This window comes from Sapajus apella, unplaced genomic scaffold (genome assembly GCF_009761245.1).
Source record: "Sapajus apella isolate SASKATOON/1434 unplaced genomic scaffold, GSC_monkey_1.0 scaffold21, whole genome shotgun sequence".
Lineage (NCBI taxonomy): Eukaryota > Metazoa > Chordata > Mammalia > Primates > Cebidae > Sapajus > Sapajus apella.
In genome coordinates, this window is record NW_022436961.1 from 18,418,455 (window position 1) to 18,446,022 (window position 27,568).

General features: G+C 37.2%; 1 protein-coding gene and 1 pseudogene across 5 annotated transcripts in view; one reads left to right on the forward strand and one right to left on the reverse strand.

Annotated features, from left to right (window-relative positions):
• Nucleotides 1–27,568, forward strand: part of TUSC3 (tumor suppressor candidate 3) — a 218,223-nt gene that overhangs the window by 134,800 nt on the left and 55,855 nt on the right. The gene's annotated exons all lie outside the window — the stretch shown is intronic.
• On the reverse strand, nucleotides 7,836–18,458 carry LOC116558184 (annotated as a pseudogene).

Sequence of the window (27,568 nt, forward strand, 5' to 3'; positions counted from 1 at the left end):
GATTTAGTTTGCTATAACAGTATTTTGTTGAGGATTTTTACATCTGTATTCATCAGTGATATTGGTATATAATTTTCTTTGCCCAGTTTTGGTATCAGTGTTGCTGGCTGGATAGAATGTGTTAGGAAGGATTCTTTTCTCCTTGATTTTTTTTAAAAATAGTTTCAGTAAAATTGACATTAGCTCTTCTTTATTATCCATCTTGTAGAATTCATCTGAGGATCCCCTCCTTGATTTTTTTTTTTTTTATTGGAGTAGTTTCAGTAGGATTGGTACCAGCTCTTCTTTATTCATCTTATGTAATTCATCTGAATACATCTGGTCCAGGGCTTTTTTTGGTTAGTAGGTTTTTTGTCACTGATTCATTTTCTGAAGTCAATATTTGCCTGTTCAGGGTTTCTGTTTCCTCCTGATTTAGACTTGGAAGAGTGTGTGTTTCTAGGAATTTATCTGTTTTCTCTAGATTTTCTAGTTTTTGTGCAAAGAAGTGTTAATATAGTGTCTGAGTATCTTTTTATTTCTGTGGCATCAGTTGTAATGTCATCTGTTATTTCTGACTGTGCTTACTCATTTGGATCATTTCTCTTCCCTGCCACCACCACCATCACTTTGGTAATCTAGACAGTAGTCTATTGATCTTGTTTATCTTTTCAAAGAACCAACTTTTGGTTTCATTGATTCTTTATATGGATTTCTCGGCTTCAATTTCATTCAGTTATGCTCCGATTTTAGTTATTTATTTTTGTCTGCTACCTTTTGGGTTAGTTTTTTTCTTGTTTTACTAGTTTCTCTAGATGTGATGTTAGACTGTTAATTGACATTTTTCTGCCTTCTTGATGTAGGTATTTAGCACTAAAAACATTTAACATTGCTTTTACTATATCCTAAAGATTCTGGTATGTTGTATCTTTGTTAATTGATTTCGAAGAATTTTTTGTTTTCTGTCTTAATTTTGTTATTTACCCAAAAATCATTCAGGAGCAAGTTGTTTAGTTACTGTGTAATTTTGTGTTTTTGAGATTTCCTCTTGATATTAATTTCTTTTTATTCCACTGTGATCTGAGAATATGCTTGGTATGATTTTGATTGTTTTGAATTTTTTAAGATTTAGTTTGTGACCAAGGATATGACTGATCTTCTTCAAGTATGTTTTCACATTCACATGAGAAGAGTGTTAATTCTGTGGTTGTTGTGCGGAATATTCTGTAGGTGTCAGTTAGGTGCATTGCACTGAATTTAAGTTAGGAATTCCTTGGTTAGTTTTCTGCCTCAACTATCTGTCTAATGCTGTGAGTGGGGTCTTGACATTGCCCCACTATTACTATGTGTCTGTCCAAGTCTTTTTGTATATTTAGAAATTTTTAATGAATATTTTATGAATTTGGGTGCTCCAATTTTGGATGCATATATGTTTAAGAGACTTAAGTCTTCTTGATGAATTGAACTCTTCATCATTATATAATTATCTTCTTTGTCCTTTTTTAACTGTTGTTGATTTAAAGTCAGTTTTATCTGATATAAGTACAACCTCTGCTCTGTTTTTTCATGTGAGGGTTAGATATTTTTCCATTACTTTACTTTGAGCCTATGAGTATTGTTACATGTGAGATGGATCTATTGGAGACAGAAGAACATATTTTAATGGAATTTTTCTACACTGTCTATTAAGTGGAGCATTTAGATTGTTTACATTCAACGTTAATATTGATATGTGAAGTTTTCTTCCTGTCTTCCTGTTGTTAGCTCGTTGCCTTTTAGTCTTGATTGTGTAGTTGCCCTGTGGGGTCTGTGGTCTATGTGCTTACGTGTTTTCTGTGGTAGCAGTTATTGTTGTTTCATTTTCATGTTTACAACTTTCTTAAGCAGCTCTTGTAAGGCTAGTCTTGTGGTAATGAATTCTCTTAGTGATTGCTTCTCTGAGAAGTATTTTATTTCTTCACTTACCAGGTTAGTATAGCATGAGTTGAAATTTTTGGTTGGAGTTTTGTTTAAGAATTATAAAAGTAGGCCCCAGTCTCTTTAGGCTTCTATGTTTTCTGACAGGAAGTCCTCTGTTAGCCTGATAGGGTTCCCTTCATAGGTGGTATGACCCTTTTCTCTTGCTGCCTTTAAGATTTTTCTTTCGCATTGACATTTGAAAGACTGATGACTGCCGTGGGGACGGTCATCTTGTTTAGTTTCTTGCAGGGAATCTCTGCATTTCTTGTATTTGCACATTCATTTCTCTAACAAGATTGGGGAAATTTTTGTAGGTTATATCCTCAAATATGCTTTTCATGTTGTTTGCTTTCTCTTCTCTTAAAGCAAAATGACTCATAGGTTTGGTTGTTTTACATAATCTCTTATTTCTCAGAGGCTTTGTTCATTTTTAAAAATCTTTTTTCTTTATTTTTATGTGACTATGTTGATTTGAAGGTGTGATCTTCAGGATCTGAAATTGTTTCTTCTGTTTGATCTTGTCTATTGTTAAGACTTCCAACTGTAATTTGAAATTCCTATAGTGAATTTTTCAATTCCAGAACTTTAGTTTGTTTCTTAATATATCTTTGTTGTCTTTTGAAGGTTTGGATTGCTTTTTTGTCTTGGATTAGATTTCAACTTTCTCTTGAGCTTCTTCGCCATCCAGATTCTGAATTTATATCTTTAATTTCACACATTTCAGCCTGGTTAGGATTGATTGTTAGGGAGCTAGTGCAATCCTTTGGATGTAACAAAACACTGACTTTCTCAATTCTTGTACTTCTTGCACAGATTCCTTCTCGGAAGGAACAGAAACTTCATGTTTGTTGTTGTGTTGTGTTGTGTTGTTTTGTTTTGTTTTGTTTTGTTTTGTTTTTAATTTGCTATTGTTTGGTTGGAGTTTCTTTACATTTTTTTCTTGAAAGTTTGACTGTGGTATATGGTATGTATCGTCAATTGGCTTTTTTTCTGAATCTTTCATATGGCCAAGACTCTGTACAGTTTCCTTGGTTGTAAATAGGTTCCTGAGGTGGGTTTCACAGGCTTTCAGTGTTGAAGCAGTGTAGTTTTGTTTGGTGGTGTAATTCAGAGTGCAGTCCAGTAGATGATACTTACAAGATACGGACCTGCAAATAGGACCTTAGTTGCACGCTCTGCTTTTTTATTTCACTGCATCCACAATAATGCTCTGGGGAGGGAAGGCACTGGGCGAGATATGACTGCCTCTCTGGTTTCTGAGCCTGGGTGGTAACCCTTTTAACTACTGGTGCCTTTCCAGTGTTTTCCTTGCCCTGGGGGTTGGTGGGAAGCAGGCTTTAATGGGTTGTGCTCCTCCCTCCCTTAGAAGCAGTCCAGGAGACTCCTTGGGAACCCATTGTTCCTCTGTACTTCCCAGAGTCAGAGTGAGTTGTGGAGTATGTTCACTGGTAGTCTACTGATGCAGTAGGTGAAGGGCAGAGAATACCGACCAGGACAGTGGTACCACGTGTATAACCGGTATATTTTCGGCCTGGCAGCCTGACAAACTTGTGTTCTCCTTACCTGGCAGGTTTCCCTCCACTGTCTGCACTAGGAGCAGACCCAACCAGCTAAGCTTGTCCTATGCATTCTGCACCCAGATCACCGTTCTAGGCATTTGATGCCTTGGGGCTCCCTGGGGAAGAAGGTGCAGCTGGCTGTCAGGGCAGCACTTGTCCCGGACTGGTCTTATGAAAGGAGGGATGTCCCGCTCTGATGTCAGCACATGAGCCCATGCCATAGTCTTCTCTGTATTCTGAGAGTGAGGGCTGCTTCCCCACTCAAGCTAAAGCTACAGATCTCAGCTTAGTATCCCTGGGTGGTGTGCTCAAGTCCTAGGGAGTTGGGACCAGTTCCAGGGATACTAGCCTGTCGCTGTCAAGCATCAGCTATGCTGCAGGAGGGCAGACTGCTTCTAGGCCTCCAGCAAAACACTCAGATGGGGCAATGGAGGCTGTGCTGTGGGCACACTTCTGCAAGAGTGCTCAGGCACACAGTCTTAGGAGGGGCACAGGGTTAAATGGATCAGATGTACCCCAGTCCCATAGCAGTGGTGGCCCTGCTGTCTTTCAGCCTAGCAGACAGCAGGAGCTACAGCCACTCAGTACAGTAGGGCAAGCCTTGGGGCATGGGCACCTGTGGTCACAGTTCACTGCACCTGCGCTGCATAGTGGAACATTTTGAGATGCATGTAAGTTTGAACTGTGCTTCTGCCTATTCTCTGGGGGCTCCCCTGCCAGTTCAAATGTCTTTGGGAGTCTTGGGAAGCCTGCAGCTAGGATCCCAGAGGTATGTGGTGGAGTGTGGTGCCAAAGTTCCTTCACTCACTGCTTCTTTAGGTCTGGTTTGGGATGGGGCCAGTCCTGGTGCCCAGCGACTCTGAGGGGCTTCCTAGCTTCCTCCCTCTTTCACTCTACATCTCCTCTCAACTGAATTTCAGTGCTTTCTCAAAAAATATTTATTCAGAATGTGGTGGTTCATTTGATATTTTGGTTCCTCTTGTGGAATAGATAGTTACCAGCTGTTTCTAGTTAGACATCTTGAAGATTTTAAAAATTCTTAAACAGATGGACAGATCATTTGTTCTCTTAACAGAAAGCTTATTATTAATGCTCTGTCAACAGGACTGTGTTTTGAATTATATTTTTCAGAAGTAGTGTTCACTGCAGTCCTCTGAGCCATTTATTTCTACTTCACATTGACCTTAACATCCACAGCATATACTTTGGGGAAACACTGCTTAGAATGGCACATAGTATGTGACAATCAACAGAATCAATAAATAACAGACCTGTATCAACTCTGAAATTATTCTGTCATTAATAACTTAATCTTCCAACTGCACTGAAGCAAATTGGGCCTGCGAAGCTTAATGAAAGACAGGAGTATTTTTTGGGGTCTTCATTTAGTTCTTAGTTTTTTTTGGAAAATTGGTTGGTGGTATTTGTAAGGTTAGTGACTTTGCTTACATTTTCGTATATTAATTGTGAGATCAAACATCTGGGAAAACCTGAAGATACTGATGAAGTGTTTCTTCATTGAACTTAAATGTAAATGAATATGGAGAATATAAAGAAAATTAATAGTACAGGCAGTGTGATGCTTTGCTGATTTGCAAGTTTGTTTGTTTGTCACTATTAAGATGTTATGTAACGGGACAAGTCAAGTACTAATGGTCCACTTAACAGCATGAAAGTCAACACAAAAGCAGTCATTATTGTGTAGCTAAAGGGAAACTATACACATGTGTGGTTATACAGGACATAAAAACAATTTCTGTTGTTAAAAAAGCAATCATCTGTAACAAAATGCGTTTAATGAAATAAAGCTTATGTGTAGGTTGTAACTCCCACCATGACCAAATATGTTACTTTACTTTCAAGATTTGGATTTTAGCTATTGCCCAAGGATTGCTGTGGGTTTGCCAGATATAGTCCAAAAATTATCACTGCATTATAATTCATTTGTGAGTAAAACTAAGTGTTATCTTCTACATGTACAAGCAGAACATTTTCTTGTAAAATGACCTACTGATTTTGTCTAAAATTTATCATTGAGACACTTTTTTCTATGTCTTACGCAGCCATATTATACGTTATCCAACTTTATATACTTTCATGCCTCGGAGATTTTGCACATGCTAGGTCTTTGAGAGATAGGAAGGATGCTATCTCATTTAGTCAGAAGTTAAAAATCATATAGACTGATTTAGATTAAACGTAATTATTTTGTTTTCTGTTTTTCTCTGTTGTTGTTTGTTTGTTTGGTTTTTTTTTTGTTGTTGTTGTTGAGACAGTCTTGCTGTGTCACCAGGCTGGAGTGCAGTGGTGCGATCTCGGCTCACTGCAACCTCCGCCTCCTGGGTTCAAGCTATTCTTCTGCCTCAGCCTCCTGAGTAGCTGGGACTTGAGGCACATGCCACCACGCCCAGCTAACTTTTGTATTTTTAGTAGAGACGGGGTTTCACCATGTTGGCCAGGATGGTCTTGATCTCTTGACCATATGATCCTCCCACATCGGCCTCCCAAAGTGCTGGGATTACAGGCGTGAGCTACCACGCCCGGCAGAAATATTTACAAAGGGCATTCAGTAGTTTTATTATAGTCTTCATACCATCAGCCAAAAGAATGTTAACATTGTACTGAAAATTTTAAACGAAAAAAACCCAGCAAGACAAGAGCAATTGGCACACATTAAGGATATACAGAAATCTTGGTGGTCATATTTGGAACTGAGATTCTTCCCTCTTATTTATTCATGCCTTTATTTTTCTATCCAATTAACATATTTGTTAGGTATCTGTTTGCACTAGTAGTACGAATATATCATGGAGCTCATAGTCTAGTGGGGTTGTATAATATGATGTAGGTTAGCCTAAAGTCTCAGTCTTCAGAGCCTGGCTTCTTATTGAGTTGCATGATATTAGAGGCTGGAATTGCTTTAGAATTTTGCCTCAGCACCATGGTCATTTTATGGCTATGACACTGCATCTGACCTCTTTCAAACTCTGCCTTATTTTTATATTACTTTTTATTTTTTCATATTTGTGACTGTCTAGTTGGCTTTGGTAGAATTCCATGCCTTCATCTCTAGCATCTGCTGTTGCTGCTTCATTCTTTCTTTCCACTTGGTTTTAATTTTCAGCGTCATCGTTTTAATTATATGCATTCTTGATCTTAACATCTGACTGAATCTTAATTGACAACCTAGACTGCTCTTACACTTACTTTCAACTATTTCTACCTACCTGTGATCCTGGCAGTTAATTACAATGAAGGACCATGTGATTTGTACCCTTACTTCACACATAATAGATACTAAATAAATGATACTGCACAGATAAAGAAGTCTTCCTTTGCAAATAGGAACTCAAATTATATCTTCAGCCTTTCAAAATGTTAACTATATCAGGAAAAAATTGTTTTCCCTGCTAATGCTTGTTTGTACTTTGTAATTAAAACCACATGCACAGAGGGATTATAGAACCACAAAATGAGAATGTATTTTAATATGTCAAACTTCATCTAATACAGCTAATTATTCTCTGAGTATCAAGAAGAAATACTACATCAGAGGAGAAAGCCTAAGAACAAAAAGAGAAGAATCAGTCCTCCCACAGAGAAAGGGATAAACTACTTGTTAACTTTTTCACATTCTTTAAATTTTTTCCAATTATGGAAAATTGTGTAGGACATTGGAAAGAGTCTTATGGTCTTAAAAAAAGAAAGAAATTATTTTCATTGTATCAGTAAAGTTGAGTACAATTATATTAAAGATAATTTATGATTGTATACATTCAGGACTGCAAAAAAGCATTTTTCATTTGTATCTCTACAATTTCAAAATAAGACCATGTACATTTCAATAACTCAGAAAAATTCTTTTCAGTGCATGTTTATCATTAGCGTTATTAGGTTTTGATTCCATATAATGCTAGTCAATGATTTTAATAAATTTTTCATAGGCTTAGATGAAATAAACATCCAAAAACTAACACTTCAGTATTTTTTTTTAACTTTTAGGTTCAAGGGTACATGTGCAGATCTGTTAGATAGCTAAACTGTGTGTCACAGGGGTTTAGCCTACAGATTATTTCATTGCACAGGTAATCCGCATAGCAGCCAGTGGGTAGTTTTACGATCCTCACCCTCAAGTAGGCCCTAGTATCTGTTGTTTGTTTCTTTTGTTTTTTGTTTTTTTGTTTTTGTTTGAAATAGAAATTTATTCTCAGAATAATCCACAAAAGCACAGGTTGAGACTACTGTTAGGAGGCTCCCTCTCTTCCTTTCCCTCCTTCCCTTCCTCTGTATATGACAGGGAGGACACAGATGAAGGAAACATGCAACCACAAAAAAAGATCAGCTGTAAACACAAAATAGTTTGGTCCAAAAGAATTCAACATAATTAATCCAGTTACTTTGTAGAACTTCACTGAGTAGTATTAAGATACAGATGTAGTGTTTCCAAGGGCGGTTTGATTGCACCAGGGGTGCCCGCCTGAGGGAGTTGAGGACTGAGTGCATGCAGCAGACCTCTTTGGCCTGCTGGCTGGACCTGGGTTTACAGTCACACGGCAGTGCCAGGGGACAACCCGTCAATGTCATTTACAAAGTCTTCTGCCCTGTTTTTTGCTTTTGTTTTCTGTAGTTGCTCATTATCTCTTGCCCACCACTCGTCTAGCTCCTTTATCCCTTTTTCTTTCTACTCTGCTTATTGCTTCTGACAAGCAAGGGCTTCCAAATGTTCCATTTTCTCTTCTTTCCATTTGCGAATATTTTCAGGCTGTGATTGCAGTCGATCCACTTGTGAAATAGTTGCATAATTGTCTCTTGGACCATTACTTTCCTGGTGGTAGTCACCATCGTCACTCTGTCAACATCATCTGGACTCCCAGGTGTTTACCTTGTGGCTAGGGCCGAGGGGCATCACCATCCAGGATGTTAAAGGCCTTGTTGTTCTTGATACCCATAGTCTGGCTCTCATGCTGTGCCAAGAAGGCCATAGCTGGGTCTTCTTCATTGGCGCCAGCCACTCTATTCCCAGCACAGGATCCCCAGGGGTGCCAGCAGGAATGCCAAATGGATCTTACTCCATGGCGGCATCAGCCATGGTGGGAAATTTAATGGCACAGACACCAATGGTAAGAGACAAATTAATCAACCCACCGATGCATGCCTGGCAATCATGGCTGTGGTGGCAACTGGGAGATGATGTTCCCTTCTTTGTGTCTATGTTTACTCAGTGTTTACTATCCACTTATGAGAGCATGCTGTATTTGGTTTTCTGTTCCTGTGTTAGTTTGCTTAGGATAATGGCATCCAGCTTCATTCATGTTTCTGCAAAGCAAATGATCTCATTCTTTTTTATGGCTGCTCAATAGTCCATGTTATACATATGCCACATTTTCTTTATCTGGTCTACCATTGATGGACATTTAGGTTAATTCCATTTCTTTGCTCCTGTGAATAGTGCTGTGATACACATAAATGTTATGTGTCTTTATGGTAGAGCAATTTATATTTTGGGGGGTGTATACACGATAATGGTATTGAGGGTCAAATGGTAATTAATTCTGTTTTAAGTTCTTTGAGAAATCGCCAAACTGCCTTCCACATTGGCAGGACTAATGTACACTCCCACCAGCAGTGTATAAGCTTTCCTCTTCTCCACAACTTCGCCAAAATCTACAATTTTGTCTTTTTAGTAGCCATTCTGATTGGTGTGAGGTAACATCTCTTTGTGGTTTTGATTTGCGTTTCTGTAATGATTAACAGTGTAGAGCATTTATTCTTAGGCTTTTGGGCCATGTGTATGTCTTCTTTTGAAAAGTGTCTGTTTGTGTCTTTTGCCCACTTTTAAAGGGAGTTGTTTTTTTGCTTATTTAAGTTTCTTGCAAATTCTGGATATTAGACTTTTGTCAGATGCATAATTTGCAAACACTTTATCCTATTTTGTAGGCTGTTCGTTTATGCTGCTCATAAGTGCTTTTGGTGTGCAGAAACTCTTTAATTATGTCCCATTTGTCAACTTTTCTTTTTCTTGGACTTGCTTTGAGTGTCTTCGTCATAAAGTAATTGCCAGGTCCTATCTTGAGAATGGTATTTCTTGGGTTATCTTCTGGGGTTTTTATAGTTGTGGTTTTACATTTAAGTCTTTCATTCATCTTTAGTTGATTTCTATGTATGGTATAAGGAAGGGGTCCAGTTTCAATTTTCTGCATATGGCTAGCCAGTTATCCCAGCACCATTTACGGAATAGGGAATCCTTTCCACATTATTTGTTTTTGTCAGGTTTATCAAAGATCAGATAGTTGTAGGTGTGCAGCATTACTTCTGGGCTCTTTGTTCTGTTCCATGGGGTGTGTGTGTATATATTTGTACCAGTACAATGCTGTTATGGTTACTGTAGCATTGCAGTATAGTTTGAAGTCTGGTAATGCCAAATGCTTCCAGCTTTGCCCATTTTGCTTAGGATTGTCTTGGCTATTTTTTGGTTTCATCATATGAATTTTAAAATTGTCTCTTCCTAATTCTTTAAAGAATGTCCTTGGTAGTTTCATAGGAATGGCATTGAATTTCTAGATTGCTTTTGGGCAGTATGGCCATTTTAACTATAGTGATTCTTCATAATTATGAATACAGAATGTTCTTCCATTTGTTTGTATCATCTCTGCTTTCTTTGAACAGGGTTTTAGAATTGTGAAAGATTTTAGAGTTCTTTCACCTCCCTGATTATCTGTGTTCTTAAATATTTTATTCTTTTTGTAGCAATTGTCAATGGGATTACATTCTTAATTTTGCTTTCAGCTTGGATATTGTTGATGTATAGGAGTGCTGTCGATTTTTGTACATTAATTTACTATCCTGAAACTTCGCTGAAGTTGTTTATCAGATCACGGAGCTTTTGGACAGAGACCGTGGGGTTTTCTAGGTATAGAGTCATATTGGTAGCAAACGTAGATAGTTTGACTTCCTCTCTTTTTATTTGAGTGCTTTTTATTTCATACTTTTGCCTGATTTTTCTCTGGCTAGGACTTACAGTACTATGTTGCATTGGAGTAGTGAGAGAAGGCATCATCTTGTTCCAGCTTTCAAGGGGAATGCTTCCAGCCTTTGCCTATTCACTATGATGTTGGCTGTGGGTTTTTCATAGAGGGCTGTATTTTTTTTTGAAATAAGTTCCTTCAGTGTCTGATTTGTTGAGGGTTTTTAATATGAAAGAATATTGAATTTTATTGAAAGCCTTTCCTGTATATATTAAGATGATCACGTGTTTGTTTGTTTGTTTTGGAGACACAGTCTCGCTCTGTTGCCCAGGCTGTAGTGCAATGGTGTGATCTTGGCTCACTGCAACCTCTGCCTCCTGGTTTCAAATGATTCTCATGCCACAGCCTCCCAAGTAGCTGTGATTACAGGTGCTCACCACCGTGCCCAGCTAATTTTTGTATTTTTAGTAGAGACAGAGTTTCACCATGTTGAGCAGGCTGGTCTTGAAATCTTGGCCTCAAGTGATCCACCAGCCACGGCTTTCCAAAGTACTGGGATTACAGGCATGAGTCACCATGCCTGGGACATACGGTTTGTTTTATTAGTTTTGCTTATGTTATACATCACATTTATTGATTTGTGTATGTTGAACCAGTGTTGCATCTCAGGGATGAAGGCTACTTGATCATGGTGGATTAACTTTTTGATGTCCTGCTGGATTTAGTTTGCTAGTATTTTGTTGAGGATTTTTGCATCCATGTTCATAAAAGATATTGGCCTGAAGTTTTCTTGTTTCGTTGTTTCTCTGTCAGATTTTGGTATCAGGATGATGCTGGCCTCATAGAATGGGTTCAGAAGGAGACCCCTCCTCTTTTTTTTTTTTTTTTTTTTTTTCTTTTTTTTTGCAGTAGTTTCAGTGGGTATGTTACCAGCTTTTCTTTATACATCTAGTAGAATTGGCTTTGAATCTTTCTGGTCCTAGGCTTTTTCTTATTGTTAGACTTTTTATTATTCAATTTCAGAACTCACTACTGGTCAGTTCAGGGATTCAATTTCTTCCTGGTTCATTCATGGGAGGTTGTATGTTTCTAGGAACTTATGTCTTCTAGATTTTCTAGCTTGTGTGCATAGAGTTGTTTGTAGTAGTTTCTGAGGGTTTTTTTTTTTTTCTCCATAGAGTCAGTGGTAACATCCCCTTTGTCATTTCTGAGTTTATTTGGATATTTTCTCTTTCTTTAATAGTCCAGCTAGCGGTCAGTCTAACTTATTTGTTTTCCACTATTAGATTGTGTGGTTATGTAAGTCTCTTTGTAGGTCTCTATGAACATGTTTTATGCATCTGTGTGTTCCTGTGTTGGTGTGTATATATTTAAGATACTTAGGTCCTCTCATTGAATTGAGCTCTTTACCCCTATTTAAAGGACTTGTCTTTTTTGGTCTTTGTTGCTTTAAAGACTGTTTTGTCTGAAATTAGAATACTAACCCCTGCTTTCTTCTGTTTTCCATTTTCTTGGTAGATTTCCTTCCATCTCTTCACACTAAGCCTATAGATAACATTGCATGTGAGATGGATCTGTTGAAGACAGGATACCATTGGCTCTTGATTCTTCATTCAACTTGCCACTCTGTGCCTTTTAATTGTGGCATTCAGCCTGTTTACATTCAGGGTTGATATTGATATGTGTGGATTTGATCCTGTCATCCTACTTAATCTGTCATCTGGTTATTATGCAGACTTGTTTGTGTGGTTACTTTATAGTGTCACTGGTGTATGTATTTAAGTATATTTTTGTAGTGGCCAGTAATGGTCTGTTCTTTCCACATTTACCACACTCCCTTCAGAACCTCTTTTAAGGTGGTTTTGATGGTCACAAATTTCCTTAGCACTTACTTTCTGGAAAGGATCTTACTACTTTGCTAATGAAGATTAATTTGGCTGGATATAAAACTCTTGGTTGGAAATTCTTTTATTTTATTTTTTTAAGACTGCTGAATATAGGTCCCCAGTCTCTACTGGCTTGTAGGGTTTCTACTGTTTTAAGTGTTATAGGGGTTCCCTTAATAGGTGATCTTCTTCTCTTTACATGCCTTAACATTTTTTCCTTTCATTTTGACCTTAGAGAATCTCATGATTGTGTTTCTTGGGATGGTCATCTTGTGTAGCATTTCACAGGGGTTCTCTGCATTTCCTGACTCTGAATGTTGACCTCTCTAGCAAGTTTGATGAAATTTTCATGGATGATATCCTGAAATACACTTCCCATGTTGTTTGTTTTCTCCCCCTTTCAGGGACACCAATGAGTCGTAGATTTGGTCCCTTTCTATAATCCCATATTTTACAGAGATTCTGTTCATTCTTCTTTATTTTTTTTTCTTTATTTCTGTCTGACTGAGTTATTTCACATAGCCAGTCTTTGATCTTTGAGGTTCTTTCCTTACCTTGCTCAATTCTGCTGTTAATACTGGCAGTTGTATTCTGAAATTCTTTTGAGTTTTTCATCTCTATCAGCTCAGTTTGATTCTTTGTTAAAATGGCCATTTTGTCTGCCATTTTGTCTTTCATCTCCTGTATCATTTTATTGTATTCCTTAGTATCCTTGGACTGGGTTTCAACTTTGTCTTGATGATCTTCATTGATCACCATGATGAATCTTGATGATCTTCATTTCTTTCCATATTCTTAATTGTATTTCTGTCATTTCAGCCTGGTTAAGAACCATGTTGGCCAGGCACGGTGGTTCATGCCTGTAATCCTAGCACTTTGGGAAGCTGAGGTGGGCAGATCACCTGAGGTCAGGAGTTTGAGATCAGCCTGGCCAACATAGTGAAATCCTGTCTCTACTAAAAATATAAAATTAGCCAGGCATGGTGGCATGCATCTGTAACCCCAGCCACTCGGGTGGCAGAGGCAGGAGAATCACTAGAACCTGGGAGACGGAGGTTGCAGTGAGCCAAGATCATGCTGTTGCACTCCAGCCTGGGCAACAAGAGGGAAACTCCATCTCAAAAGACAAAAATCACTATTGTTGGGCAACTAGTGTGATCATTTGGAGGTAAGAAGACACTCCGGCTTTTTGAATTGCCAGAATTCTTGTGCTGGTTTGTTCTTATCTTTGTGGGCTGATGTTCCTTCAGTCTTTGAAGTTGCCATCGTTTGTATGAGTTTTTTGTTCTTTTATCCTCTTTGATGTCCTTGGGGCCTTGATTATGGTAGAAAGTGGGTTTGGTTGACTGGCTTTGTTTCTGGAAGGTTTGGAGGGCCATGGCTTAGCTCAGCACTCCTGAGCTGCATGCCCTAACGCTGGGGGGCTGGTTTCAGGACCTAGATTTGTTCTCTTGTCCCTCCTGGTTACTGGAGGGGCTGAGTTGTTCCCAGATTGCTGGTCACAACACTCCCATGGGTGGTGGTAGCGAAAGTGCTTCATGGGAAGGTGGCAGTGGTGTTTGTGCTGGTTCACTCATGCCAGCAGCATCAGCATCCTGGCACAATGTATGCCCACTGGCCAGGCTGAGGCACTGGTGTGCAGGTGTACAGGCATCCAAGCATGTGTTTGTACCATTGATAGTGTCATAGAAGGGCAGACATCTTTTGGGCGTGGCACTGGTGCCTTCCTTTCACACTGGCAGCAGTGGCAGTGCAGTGTTGGGGGTGAGGCCACTAGTGTGAGTGCAGCGGTGGTGTCATTGGGAAGACTGGGCACTGGAGAGCACACAGCGCTCTCTGATATAGTTTGGCTGTGTCCCCACTGAAATCTCATCTTGAATTTTAACCCTCACAGTTTCCAGATGCCATGGGAGAGACCCAGTGAGAGGTAATTGAATCATGGGGGCAAGTCTTTGTCATGCTATTCTTATAATAGTTAATAAGTCTCATGAGACCTGATGGTTTTATAAAGAGGAGTTCCCCTGAATTAACTCTTTCTTGCCACCATCCATGTAAGATACTACTTTCTCCTCCTTGCCTTCTGCCATGGTTTTGAGGCCTCTCCAGCCACATGGAACTGTTTAAGTCCAGTAACCTGTTTTTCTTCCCAGTTGTGGGTATTTCTTTTATCAGCAGTGTTAAAATGGATTAATACAGTAAATGGGTACTGGTAGAATGGGTTGCTGCTGAAAATCTATCCTAACATGCAGAAGTGACTTTGGAACTAGGTAACAGGCAGAGGTTGGAAAAGTTTGGGGGGCTGAGAAGAACACAGGAAAATGTGGAAAAGTTTGGAACTCCCTGGAGACTTGTTGAATGGCTTTGACCAAAATGCTGATAATGATACGGAAAATGAAATGCAGGGTGAGGCAGTCTCAAATGGAGATGAGGAACATGTTGGGAACTGGAGCAAAGGTGACTCTTGTTATATTTAGCAGAGACTGGTGGTATTTTGCCCCTGCCCTAGGGATTTGTGGACCTTTGAACTTGAGAGAGATGATTTAGGGCGTCTGATAGAAGAAATTTCTAAGCAGCAAAGCATTCAAGAAGTGATGTGGGTGCTATTAAAAGCATTCAATTTTATAAGGGAAGCAGAGCATAATAGTTAAGAAATTTGCAGCCTGACAACTAGTTAGAAAAGAAAAACCCATTTTCTAAGGAGAAATTCAAGCCAGCTGCAAAAATTTGCATAAGTTACAAGGAGCTTAATGTTAATCTCCAAGACAATGGGGAAAATGTCTCCAGGGCATGTCAAAGGTCTTCATGGCAGTCCCTCCCATCACAAGCCCAGAGGCCTAGGGGGAAAAAATGGTTTTCCTCCTAGGAAAACCAGGTTCAGGGTCCTCGTGCTGTGTGCAGCCTAGGGACTGGGTGCCTTGTGTCCTAGTTGCTCCAGCTGTGACTGATAGGGGCCAAGGTGCAGCTTGGGATGTGGCTTCCAAGGGTGCAAGTTCCAAGCCTTAGCAGTCTCCGTGTGGTGTTGAGCTTGCAGGTGGACAGCAGTCAAGAATTGAGGTTTGAGAACCTCTGCCTACATTTAAGAGGATATATGGAAACACCTGGATGTCGAGGCAGAAGTTTGGTGCAGGGGCGGGGTGCTCATTAAGAGCTTCTGTTAGGGCAGTGCGGAAGGGAAATGTGGGGTCGAACCCCTCACACAGAGTCCCTACTGGGGAACTGCCTAGTGGAGCTGTGAAAAGAAGGCCACCATCCTTGAGACCCCAGAGTGGTGGATCCACTGATAACTTGCACTGTGTGCCTGGATCCCAGCATCCCTGGTATGAAACCCACTTGATCATCTGTTCAGGTGGATTATCTGTTTGATACATTGTTGGGTTCAGTATCTTGTTAAGGATTTTTGCATATATGTTCATTAGCAGTATCTTTTTAGGTTATGTCCTTTCTTGGTTTTGGTATTAGGGTGATACTGGCTTCATAGAATGATTTAGGGAGCGTTCTCTCTTTCTGCATCTTGTGGAATACTGTCAGTAGGATTGGTACCAATTCTTCTTTGAATGTCTGGTAGCATTCTGCTGTGAATCATTCTGGTCCTGAGCTTTTTTTTGTTTGTAATTTTTAAATTACCATTTCAGTCTTGCTGCTTGTTAGTGGTCTGTTGAGGCTATCAAATAAGCTAGAGGGGTTGCATCTTTCCAGGAATTTATCCATCTCTTCTAGGTATTCTAATTTAGGCACCTAAAGGTGTTCACAGTAGCCTTAAATGATCTTTTGTATTTCAGTGGTCTAAGTTGTAATATCTCCCATTTCATTTCTTACTGAGCTTGTTTGTATTTTTTCTTTATTTTTCTTGGTTAATCTTGCTAATAGTCTATCAGTTTTATTTATATTTTCAAAGAATCAGCTTTTTGGTTCATTTATCTTTTTTTTTTTTTTTTTTTTTGCTTGTTTCAATTTCATTTAGTTCTGCTGTGATCTTGGTCATTTCCTTTCTTCTGCTGAATTTGTGTTTGATTTGTTCTTGTTTCTCTAGTTCCTTGAGGTGTTACCTTAGGTGATGTGTTGTGTTCTTTCTGACTTTTTGATACAGGCGTTTAGGGCTGTGGACTTTACTCCTAGCACCACCTTCGCTCTATACCAGAGGTTTTGGTAGGTTTTGGCTGTCTTTATGAAAGGGCCAATGCTGGGGAGTCTAGTTGGCTGTCTCACGACAGCTTTCTCAAATGCAGATATCTTGACCACAGAATCAGAATTTTACTCATCTTTATAATCCTCTCTGTAAGGCTGCACAAACTTGTTGAATGAATGAATGAGCCAAAGAAAGTGCATGTAAAATGACCAGACCTAATAGGTTATGTACATTTTGTTATCTGATTAGGTCATAATGCTGCTTATGTTTTCCTAGGTATTTATAAAATGTAAAGCCTGTTTTTGGAGTAACCTGAGAAATTGTTTCACATTGATTTTGATTTACATAGTAACTAGGAGACTTTACTATATACAATACAAAGGTTATTATTTATGAAATTATTTCTAGCTATTGGTATCAGTATTTAGTCTAGTTAATAAATTACTTTATGCAGGTTATACTAGAACTTAATATCTTTGAAAAGTTTTGTATTTATCCGAAATATATTTAATTTGGTTTACTCCAAACTGTGTGTTGAAATGCAAGTTAATATATACCATAAAAATTTTAAAACAATTTAAAATATTGTTTTTCTTTACTATAACTTGTACTCTTTTATCCCTTAAGATGAAAAATCATAATATTGAAGTTTATAATATTCAAAGTAAGCTTTTTCCTAAAATGAATTATATAATAGATGTCTAGCAAAGCTGCTGTGTTAATAATGCAAAAATGCTGTAATTCTCTCCCAGAGAAGCAATTACTGTGAAAAGCAACATTTTATTTTGCCAAGAAACACAATTATTGTGTGGTACATAAAATTCTGCAAAAATCTGTTGAAAGCTCTGTAAGTTGGGTGACTTTACAATTTATTTCACTAAAAGAATGAAAACAGTTAATTATGAAATAAATAGTAATCATATATTGTATCTGAGACTTGATTTTCAGTTTATGTGCTTACTAAATCCTTAAGTTATAGTTTAAGGTTCAAAATATAAACTCAACTTACACTTCAGGAATGCTTTTCCCTTATTATATGAGACTGTCTCAAACCTCATTTGTGGAGTAGAAATGTTTTCGTTATGTTATCAAGGTACTCTCTTATTTACACCACCTAAATTGTTTATATATTACATCTACACCACCTAAATTGTTTATACTATTACATATACACCACCTAAATTTCTTATACTGTTACATCTCAGAATATTTGCTATTAGGTAATTATAGTATCTCACAATATTAGATATTTAAGATTTTTTTTCCTATGCCATTCTCTCATTACTAGGTGAAAATGTTTTTATATGTTTGACTGTGATACATCTTCATTATGCTCTTCTATTGCTTATAAATAGAAACCATTATTTACTACAGTTTGCTTAGCAGTTAACAGATTAAGATCTGAAAGCATGGATCACCCTCTTTTTTTTGGGACAGGGTCTCCTTGTGTGGCACAGGCTAGAGTCCAGTGGTGTGGTCACAGCTCACTTTAACTTCAGAATCTTAGGCTTAAGCCATCCTCCCACCTCTGCCTCCTTAGTAGCTGGGACCACAGGTGCTTGCCACCTCATCCAACTAATTTTAAAATTTTTTTGTAGAGACAGGGTCTTGCTACGTCAGCTAGGCTGGCCTTGAACTCCTGGCCTCAAGGGATACTCCCACATTGGCCTGCCATAGTGGTGGGATTACAGGGGTGAGCCAACCATGTGCAGCCACCTTCAGCCTCTTTTAAATTAACAGTTTTTATTAAAATACACTGTAAATATAACTAGCAGTCATTTAACTGTAACAACTCTTCAGTGAATTGTAATGTATACTTCATTGCTGGTTATTAAGTCATTATTAAAGGAATTCTCATTTTAGAAAAAGTGGTTTTCATTTTCTCCTAGCACTTTCTTTCACCATAGTTCTAGAAACTTTCAGATTTTAGACTTGTCCCTCTCTCACTTTCATCAGTCTTTCTTGCTCTCTCTGTACCATTCATTGATGGTAGTAAAACAGACTTCTTGGATTTTTTTTTTTAAGTGTCCAGCTGTCAGTATTCAAAACCTAGCATCAACAATGATAATATGGCCTGATATAATTGATGTGACTTTTAAAAATGCTGTTTGCTCCAAGAATAAGATTACATGCAGAAATTTATTTCCTTATTAATTAATAGTTGTATTTTCTAATCAACTTTAGATCCTGATAGCACATGGCATTTTCCCTCTAATATGAGCTGGAAAGATGAGGAAGTTGTATAACAGAGTGAAAAGCCATTGGAATACTTTGTTGCTAGTTAGACTTATTGCAGTTTACAAAGAGTATAGACTTTATTTAGGCAGAGTATGGGAAAAATCTAATTGAGTGTTTTATAAAGCACTTAGAGGTTAAATAGAACTTTTAAAATAGATTTTTTTTTGACCAAGTGATTGTCCTTTCAACAAGTGCTATAGAAGCAAAAATTATATAAGCATCAACTAAATCCTCTATGTAATGTCTTGCTAGCCCATTATTTTATAAACAGGACTTGAGTCAGCAGAAAGGGCATTCCAATATTGCAGTATTAGAACCCTTTTAAAATCTTTATTATCTACTTTTGAATAGACTCTATTATTAGTTGTGGAGATTAAATACCTTGTACTTTGTGTGTTCCTTAGATTGAAAACAGGACAAGATTACAGTGAAAGCAGCAGCTTAGGGTATGAAATTCTAACAGTCCAAATACATTTCAACTCCAAATAAGCTCTGAGTCCAGGAAGCCAGTGGCACTGACTCAGAAAAAAAGTGAAGTTTATCACACTTTTCCACCAGATACACTTACACTTCAAGTCATTTATTTAATTCAATTCAATGAATAACTACTGTGTGCTCTTCTCTCTGTGTAGCTCTCGGGATATAACAGTATTTTGGGCTCAGTTCCTGTATTTGTAAAGTTCACAATGTATTCAAGGGCTGCCGGTGATTATACAGTTAATTTTTGATAGAGTTTTGAGACTAGCTATAATCATAATATAAGCAAAGTGCTGTGTGAACACAGTAGGAGTGAAAGAGGCTTTTCCTTAGGCTGGATATTGTAAGAAAAAAATTAAATTTCTTCAGTTAATGGGCAATTGGAAAGATAGGACAGAATGGACAAAGGCCATATGCCTCGTTCAGGTAACAGAGTGTAATTTGATGTGGTTAGTGCCTGCAAGACTTGAGAAGTGAGACTGGAAAGACAATTTGTTGCTAGATTATGAAGGACCTTGAAAGCTTTGTGATAATTTGCTCCTAATCATTTGAGCAGTAGGAAATCATGGAATGATTTAAGTAAGAATGGTTTTGGGTAGTTACCTAAGAAGTTGTTTGTATAACAGAGACAAATGTCTATTTCAGTGTTTGTCTGAAAGAGAATGTTGTCCCCTTTTCTAGTCCTTTGGCAAGAGAGAATGGCTGGAGCTTCTTTTGGGGTCGGGGAGCTTTGTCTGTTGGTGTTTCTGGCTGCCGGCTTCTCCACTATCATCCAGTCTGGGATATATGAAGTGAAAATCATTGTTGTGTTAGTCCTGAAGTCCCTGTTTTGTATGCTTTTTTCTCTCTACCTTTCTGAATCTTCTTATGTTTGTTTTATGTGTAATGTCCAGGGTATTTGGCAGTATTTAATCAGAGGGGCAGATACAGGTACATCCAACTTGTCTGGAATTAGAAATCTTAAATGGACTTTTAAAAAATGTTTTAGAAGTGAAATGTGTAAATTATGTAATACACAGATCATAAATGCATATTTTAATAAGTGTATATTTCCCTGTAATAATCAATATAAAACCTCTTTATTCCCCTACAAAATTTCTTCAGGGCCCCTTGCTTGTACATCCACCATTCCTCATAGGAAGCCACTGTTAATAATTTTTATCACTGCAGATTACCTCGCCTATGCTTGAAGTTCCCATAAAAAGAATCACATAGTATGTGTCTGGATAGTTTTACTTAAGAAACATGTTTTTGAAATTGAAGATGATTTGTAAAATACTGTGTGTGTTTACTTTTTAGTTTAAAAATTTTTAAGCCATAGAATAATAAGAATAGTGTTTTGATGCACACGTATGTTCATCGCGGCACTGTTTACAATAGCAAAGACCTGGAACCAACCCAAATGCCCATCAGTGATAGACTGGACAAAGAAAATGTGGCACATATACACTGTGGAATACTATGCTGCCATAAAAAAAAGCTCGTGTCGTTTATAGGGACATGGATGAACCTGGAAACCATCATTCTCAGCAAACTGACACAAGAACAGAAAATCAAACACCGCATGTTCTCACAGGCAGGTGTTGAACAATGAGAACATGTGGACACAGGGATGGAAGCATCACACACTGGGGTCTGTTAGTGGGGGCCTAGGGGAGGGACATTGTGGGGTAAGGAGGTTGGGAGGGGTAATGTGGGGAGAAATGCCAGGTATAGGGGATGGGGGACAGAGGCAGCACACCACCTTGGCATGTGTGTACCTATACTACAACCCTGCATGATCTGCACATGTACCCCAGAACCTAAAGTACAAAAAAATAACGAGTAGTGTTTCAGGAAGGAAGTTAATGTTGTAGTCGATACAGTAGCTCTTTTGGGTTTGGGGGTTTTTTGGTGGTTCAGTATAGAAGTAGGTGCATGGAGATGGTGAATTCCCCACAATGTCATCAATCTGTTAGTAAAGCAAAGCCAAAAAATGTATTAGAATTTAACTACAGTATGAAAAACTTCGCAGTGTTTCAGAAGGAAGAAGTAGAAGAAGGATATTAATAGGGCTTTGGGATATGGGCTTAAATGGTTTAAGATGGGCTTTTTAAGACAGGCAGCTTATGTGGATTAGGCAAATTCTGTGATGGAACAGTTGAGGTTTGTTGACACTGAGGCAAGAGTCTTAAAGTAAGCTATTTATCCAGGTGTTTGGACGATTGTCTCTGATAAATTGATCTGTGAAAATGTCTTGAAGCAAATAGTAGGTAATTTTTTTGGTTTATAGTCTTATCTTTGCCAGGCAAAGATTTCCTTGAACGAACTACTAACTCATATTGACACAGATGATCTCAGTTCTCAGAGATAAGAGGTTGTTGATGAATTTGAGGTTTTTAAGGCCACTACCAAGGTAATGGAAATGTGATGAGAATGGAAGAGCCGTTATGTAAGGGACCAATCACGGGTGTGTGGGGAAAAAAATAAAGAGAGCGTGTTTTCTAGGCCTGATGGGTCTTACTTTTGTAGACTTTTCTTTGTTTACTCTGGCATTTACTCTTAAAGGACTTTTTATAGATATTTCAGATGAAAAAGTCTCTAATGTTATCAAAGGCAGAATCCTCTGTTTGAGTAAGAAACTCTTTGGTAAACATCCGTATTAAATAATAGTCATTTAACTTCTTACACAATTTAGATGATAGGAAAACTTGCTTTCTCATGAGACACCAGTTTTAGCTTTAGAAAGCTTTATTTGTTGAGAAAATATTTCATATATGGAGCTGAAAATGGGTTTCTTTGAAATGCTTAATAGTGCTTTTTTCCTCCCTTTGGAATCTCATGGTATAAATACCTTTCAGGTTTCTTAGATCTGCTGATCAAATATTTGAGGTAGGTGTTCACACTGGACTCTCTTTCTAGGCATCGTCTTTCCAGCTCTTTCAGCTATCATTATGCACAGATTTGTAGTGTCTCACTATCCTGGTTTCTGTTCTCTGCTTTGCTCTCTAGTTTGTCAGTGCCACCATTAATAACTACAGTGTTCAAGTTGAATACTGTTCTCCAGATGCATTCTGAACAGGGAGGAGTGGTAGTATTACCTTTCTGTGTATCAGACTTACATTACTTAAAATAACACATTGAAACGAGCAACAACAACAATTAAAACACAACTAACTTCTCTTTAGCCTTTCTAATAGTTTCTCTAACCCTTCTAAGACTGGAAACTGATGGTTCACTTGGTTTCAGCATTGCTAGGCGTAGTTGACAGTGATTGTACAGAGTTTCAGAGAGATGAGCTGAAATTGTTTACATGCATGATGCCAAGAAAATACTGTCCCTGTTTACTAATTTAGAATTCTTTACTGTCTAAAAGTGAATGGTGTAAGAAAGTATTTGTAACAACTTTAAGTCAAAACCATGCAAGTTAAAAGAAAAAATCTAGTTGTATTTCTGTAGTAATCTCCCCTCAAAGAATTAGTAGTTTCAAAAAAGTTTAGAAAATATTGTCAGCAGAAGCCCAAATGAATAGATAGCTTTTGGATTCCTTATTTACTAAAACCATCCTCTGTCCTTTGGTAATTAACTGTTAGGCAAGGAGTGGTGTAACACCTTTGACTCTGCTAGGTCTTTTTTTAAAAATAAAAACAAAAACACAACAGCAAAAAAACCCAGCTGTGCAATGGAGGCAGCAGTGAGGCTATCTTATTGTTTGTTTGTTTAACTTAGACCCTAGTATAGGGAAGAACTGCTGAGATTCTTCTATGTTGATTCCCCAAATGATTACAGAATCTTATTTTAGTTGCATAGCTTGCCATTATTAGGGAAGAAAGTATCTTTCTAAACTCTTTATGAATTGAGGAATGTTGTAGTGGAAGTATCAGGGGACACTAGTATAGCTATAAACTTTAAAGAGATATGTGACTTGAGCCTAATTAATTATAGATTATAATATTATGGAAATAGAGGTAAAACAAATAACATATTCCAACTACTTTATACTTATACTTTCCTTTTCTGAACCCTTCTAAGTGGGAATTTCTTCTTCAAATGTAATGTACTTTGGGTTGCAATTGAGTTGGAGAATTTGGAGTTTGTGTTTTTTTTTAACATTTTAAAAAATACTTATTAGTGATACTGAAAATAACAGCTTTGGGCAATCTTGTCTTTGACCATTTGGGTTACTATAAAGGAATACCAGAGACTAGGTGATTTATAAAGAAAAGAGTTTTATTTGGCTCATCATTTTGCAGGCTGTAATTACTGGAAGGATGGCACTAAGACCCCCATACACCTCCTTATCAGGCCCCACTTCCAACAAGGGGATCAAATTTCAACATGAGATGTGGAGGGGACAAACATACAAACCATGGCACTGTATTCATTAGCTCATTCGCTCAGCAAAAGTTTACAGAGTATCTGCTGTGTGCTTGTCTTAAGCAATCTGGGTTGGCACTGCAAAATAAGTGACCAGCAAATAGATACGGCTTATAACCCCAAAAAACTTTTATTTTAGCCAGGGGACACAGAAAGTAAAAAGCAAATATGTCAGGTGGTAGTAAATACTTTGAGAAAAATAAAGCAGAGTGATAGAAGGTTGGGGAAACTGCTTTTTTATACAATGTTCTGAGAAGGCCTATCTGAAAAGAAGTTGTTTAAGCAGAGACATGCAGGAAACGAGAGAGGGATATATGTAATATCCGGAAAATGGAACAGCAAGTACAAAGTGGAAACATTCTTTTTTTTTTTTTTTGAATAGCAAGGAAGCCAATATGACTTAGTAATGAGAGTGAAAAAGAGAGTGGTAGATGTGATTAGAGCGACAGGGTGCTGTGCTGTGGGGCAGGGGGCAAGAGCATAGGTTGCATGTGTACTATGTAAGGCCTTGGAAACTGTTAGGGACGTTGAATTTTAATCTAAATGATGTGGAAGCCACTTGAAGGATATCAAGCCAAGGAATGAGATAATCTGACATTTTTAAAAATCACATATTTTTGAGAAAGATAGCTATATTGCTTTGTTAGTTCTTTGTTTTCATTCAGTTTATGGCAACTCCTAAACTAGACTGTAATGCTGGTTCTCCACAGAACACATAAATACCAATTAAAGGAAACTCTTTTTTTGCTTTTCTTTTCTTTCCTAACCCAGCACACCCATGCCTGTCTGTACATCTAACCCTTCTTTTTTCTTTTAGCAGCAGATTTATAATGCTTGGGATGTAGAAAGAATGAACATTGTTTGCTCCTGTGTTTACCTAACTTTGGTATAAGAGAATTTTGGAATAGGAAGGATCGTTACTTCTTACGTTTGTATTTTCAGATAAACTGGGAATCAAAAGGGTTAAGTCATTTGCCCAAAGCCACATAAAGCCACGTAAAAGTTAGTTACAAAGCAGTCAGAATCCAGGCTAGCTTGTTTGTTAATCCTATAGTCTTTTTTTTTTTTTTTTTAATAGTCCTTATTATTTGGATCACTTATTATATAACTTCCTAGGTTTTTCTCTGTGGCATCTCATATTTTATAACTTTATTTTATTAGTGTATTATTATTTACATCTTTGTGTTTTCATGACCCGTTTCTTCAAAAATAATTGAAAATGCCTTGTATGCATGATTTTTTTCCTCTGGGACCTTCTTAAAAATAGTAATTAGAGCCATAGTTACCAAAACAATTACTCTAAGGAAACACTGCAGAGACATTGTTTTGATGATGAAAGGAAGCATTGCTGGAATGGTTTCTTAGTCTCTTATGATGAATGGAGTATCACAGTGGTATATTTGTTTAAAATAAAAAAGGTTTATTTTGAACAAAAACTATTTAAACAAGAGGATTGCTTAAATTATTTGTTATGGAAAACCAATCCAGAATCTATTCATTTTAATGAAATCATTTGTAGAAATCAGAATGAATATAATATTCCACTAAATTAGATTCATCACCTAACATTAATGTGTAGTGTATATAAATAAAAATTTGTATAAACTCTGAATAAAATATCTTCTAATATGTAACCAGTTTTTGTGGGTAATTTGCCAGAGCTACCAGACTTACCTTTAAAATGATTCTTCCCCAAAGTGTTGATAGCTTGCTCTGGATACAAGTTTCTCAGAAGGTTGAATTCAAATATCTTTGAGGATGGCTATATGTTATAGATTGGAAAAAACAAGGTCTTTGTGCACCTTTTTATCTCTTCTATTTAGAGGTCTTCATGCATCTCTCCTATGTAGCACTGCTTCATCCTAATGATGATGGCAGATAGGTCATCTTCAGTCCATCATAGTTTTTAGGTATTACAGAAACAGTTTCTCTTCACTTCTCATCCCCTCCTTCATGCTTTACGACTTATATGTAATTAGGTAAAACTATGCCCTGTTTCCTGCTAGTATACCTTTAATCTCTGTGCTGTGACGTAACAGAGGCATCCATTTTCCATGGTTTGTTTTCTTATATTTTGTAACGTTGGATGTTAGATTCCAATTAAATATACTTTTTAAAGATACTCATATTATACATGGTTGGATCTCTGAAATTTTAGTAATGAGTTTAACAAAAATAATTACTCTTTGTACCTAATTAAACAAGATTGTAATCTAGAGACAGGGGTGTTCCTATTGTCTCAGTACTTCTGATATAGTATAGTACTGCATAATGTTTCCCTAAATTTTCAGAAGATAATAAATTACTGTTGCTTATATATGGTACATTTTTGTGTGTTTGTTGTCTGTTTTCATTTTAGAGCCTCATAGTGTTAATTCTTTGTATTTATGTTGTCCATAGTCAATTAAGGAAGCGAAGGAAAATAAAGTGTAATTTTAAATTTTGCTTTCCTCAGGAAATAAAAGAAAGATTTATCATAATCTAACAAGAACATCCAGTTAGGTATTAAAATACCGGTTTTAAGTAAGCTAATTAAGAAAGTACCCTTCAAACTTTTTTCTTGATTTTACTGTTATCATTCAAACAGATGTCCGAGTCATAATATGAATACTTAAAAAGGGTTTGAAATGTTAATAGAAGAAACTTCCACTCTCAAATTGTTTGCAGGAGTGGAGAAAAGATAACAGTATTATCAATTTCATGTTGCTAATACTGAAATGTGGATTTTAATACAAGATGTTAATATACTAATACGTATTTCATAACTTGGAAATAAAATAACACCCTCTGTATGGATGAAACATAAAACTACACTAAACTCTTGATTGTGCCGATACAATCATGAGCATTTTCTAAGCACTATTCCATTGTACAATGACATTTTAGAAAATTAAAGTACTTTTAGAGAAGTATGTATTTCAGCTGTCAACTTTATTCTTTTACTATTTTGTGCTTTCAAATTTGAGAAGTTAAGTTGTAGTGGAACTCACGAAGTTGATTCAACCATCCAGAGCAACATAAAAAACTGATAACTAGAAAAATGCTACTTTTGATCATTGAGTCATATTATAAGTCATCGTTTGTTGCTATAAATGGAGTATGTTTTATGGATTTTGGATTCCATTTTTTTTTTTTGAGTACTGACTTTTTTTGAGTTACTATGTCTGTCAAAGCTTTAGCACCATTGATTAGTAGTATATTAAAAGTTTGTGAAACTAACCTAATTTTATATCAGATATTATTTTGAGATTCAGCCACTTTCTTAATGCCTACATAAAGTAATTGAACTGGACAACAGGTTAATGTAAAAGGATATATGGCTAAAAATGCTTATGCCAAGCTATTTTCAATAAATTTTAAAATTTACATTTAAAAAGTCTGGAATTTGGTTATGTTGGACTTTGTTTCCTATCCTGAACTTCTACAATGAGCATTGTAATGAGAGTCCCATCATATAGTCTGTCTTTCCAGTGATTGAATACAAGATAAGAATGTCTAAGTTTTGTGGCTTATGTTTTCTAAACCTATATTTTTTATATTCTAACAAGTCATTTTTGATCATCTGTTGTGGCAAACACCACTTAATACTGGCAATCAAAGGCACAAGTCATTTTTTTCTCTTGGCATTCTCCCAGGCCTGTAGGGGAAAGGACATGTTAATAGACCATAACCATGCAGCTTGGTGACAATTAAATATAACATTGAATGTATTTCTGTGTGAGCAAAGATGGAACAGCAGCTTATTGCCTATATGAATCGATGGCAGATGTGTAAAGGGAAATGGGAAAGCCCAGAGGTTTACATTTAAGAGGGAATTTGGACATGTGCGTAACTGGTGTGTGAATTTTCTAGGGCTGTCACAACAAAATGCCACAAACCGGGTAACTTAACAGAAATTTGTTCTTTCACAGTTCAGGAAGCTGGAAGTACAAAATCAGGAGATTAGCAGGTTTGGGTTCTTTGGAGTTTCTGAGGGAGGAACCATTCCATGACCCTCTCTGGGCTTCTGGTAGTTGCTGGCAA